Here is a 2,590-nt window from a genome sequence, read left to right as displayed (position 1 = left end):
ACAAGGGTAAATTTTAAGCCTTGACAGACATTCTTAAATTTTACGATGCAAAACCCACCTTCCATAAAAGCATGAATATAGTACACACTGGTTTCAGTTCCTTCTCTCTCTCCCTGCTTATTTTTTTCCTTATAATCTCCTGACCTCAAACTCCCAACTCTATGAAGCTTTACAAAAATGATTCCAAATCCCATTCCATGTGACGGGTACCATAAGCTAGAGTTTTACAAAGGTAACTGGGACTTTTACATAAATTATGTAATTTGACCATAATAATAACACTTTATATGAAGAAGTTGAGTTTTTAATATATACCACCCTCAGGAGCGTTTAGGGAAACTCTTAGAATAGTAACTTATTTTGAGATGTGAATTCAGGTCAAAGTTTTATATTCTTGAATGAAGAGAGGTAATTGTGAAAGAATGTCACACAAGACCACACGGATGCCAAAAAAGAATTAATTAGCTAGAGAAATATGGGGAGTATTTTGAGCATAGAAAGAACTCCTTCCATTAAGTTTCTGAAGATATTTTGAAAACACATTAGCATAGAAACCTAAGACCTGGCTTCACTGCACTGTGAAATGGTTATGAAACTATCTGACCTTATTGAGAGCCTACTAGGAACAAGGTGTTAAATAGGTCTGCAGGACTGTGAGCGACATGCACAGTAAATGAAATCTACTTGCTGCCCTCAAGGTAAAAAATAAATGATAAAAATGATTCGCATAGAGATTGAAGGCTTTACTCAGCTCACAACCACGGGGAACATCCTAAATCCAGCTAAGGTCCAGAACCAGCATTGGAGTTCCATAGTGTCAGTGAAGAGGAGGCTGTGTGACTGGGGGTCGTCCCCAGACTGCCATTTTCTTTAACTGCTGCTAAAGTTGTGGTTAATTGGGAGACTGTTTTTTATCTCTTTTGAAGATCTTTGGTGCAATGTTACTTTGGAAGGTGGTACGTTGGTTATTTTGAGAACTATCTTTGTAAGATTTGTTGATTTTCCATTAACTGTCTAATGTCTGTTGAATTTCAAGGAAGGGGAGGGAAAAAAGGAAGAAAGCAGAGAGACAAAAGAAAAAAGAAGGGAAGAAGGGGGGGGATAAAGCTTGAAAAATTGTGGTCTGTTTTAATTTTTTGATAAGAGTTTGTAATCTAATAAATTTTGGGGTTCAAATCCTGTGCACACTGCTAATTACTTATTGGCAACCCAGACCAAGACATTAAAATTCCTGACCCTCATTTTTTTCATCTGTAAAGTGAGAATAAAAATTGCTGTTACTCATGTATCAAAATACATGTGAAAGCGCCCTGTAAATCACACTTTGTGTAACTATAAATAGTGATAAAGACATATCATTGTCATTGGCATTCAGATTTTAAAATATATGTTTAAAGGGAAAAAGAAGTCATTAAAAAATTGCGAAAGAAAACTGGTCAAAAGAACCCTTAATGTCAAAGTGTTCTATACTCATGAATTTTCCAAAAGACGTAACTCATTTTGATGTTGAATAGATAGGTAGATAGAGATAATAATCTATCGAAAAGTTAATCACACTCTTAAAAGAAAATTGATGGCAAAGCAAATGGTCACCTCAGCTTTGAAGTAGAGTAATACAGAAGAGATCCAGATTGTTATCTATAACTAAGAAATTCCTCATAGAGAAAAGAAATCCATCGATGATAGCAGGGAGAAATTATTAACGATAGCTTTGCAATGTCTCAGCTTATCATTGTAGCATTAATCTTATTTGACCATCATTTTATAATTTGTATAAACCTATCATACTTGGTATCATATTTGAAATTTTTATTCAGCTTTTATTCTTGGTGAACCAGGGATCAGAGTCAACATTTTGGAGTGGAGAAAAATCAGAGTCTTGGAATTTAACAACCTTGTCCAATGTTATTCATCCACTCACTGCTGACGCCGGAACTTGTATTCATTCTGACATACAGCCTAGCATTGCATTTTGCTGTTAGAGATAGGGTGTGGATATGCATACCTAATGAAACAGATGTTGTTTTCTTTTTATTAATTTAACACCTAATTACAGAGTCTATTTTATACCAAGTATTATACTAGAGACTGGATATATAGAGGTGAAGGAAGTCACAAGGGCAAAATTTTGACAATAAACCGGTTAAAAATTAAACAGTTTTCTGAGGTATAATGAAGGCAGTGTTGTGATGGAGAAGGTCAGGATGTACTGATTGTGCAGGGTGGTCAGAGGAAACCTGTCTGAGTTGATAAAGTCATGCTGAGGAAACAGTAGCATAAAGAGTTGAGATGTTAAAGCACAGAGGACATCAACTATGCAATCCTATTACTATGGAAAAAATACACAAGTGTTGGCAGACATTCAGAAATGAACAGAGGCCAGTGTAGCTAAAGAAATTGAGTGGCAGAAAGAAAAAGAACGGAAAGATGGAAGCAGGGACAAATCCTACGGGATCTACACTGGGTTATTACAAAAGTTTTGAAATGCACAAAAATCCACATGAATGGAAACAAAGACTCCCCCACCCCCCACCCCCAGCACTTTGATAAGCTACGTATCTTGAAACTTGAATGGCTGAGTCAGAAAGGG

This window comes from Otolemur garnettii, unplaced genomic scaffold, assembly GCF_000181295.1.
Source record: "Otolemur garnettii isolate 467f Iridium unplaced genomic scaffold, OtoGar3 scaffold00150, whole genome shotgun sequence".
Taxonomy (NCBI): domain Eukaryota; kingdom Metazoa; phylum Chordata; class Mammalia; order Primates; family Galagidae; genus Otolemur; species Otolemur garnettii.
This window is presented reverse-complemented; position numbering follows the sequence as displayed.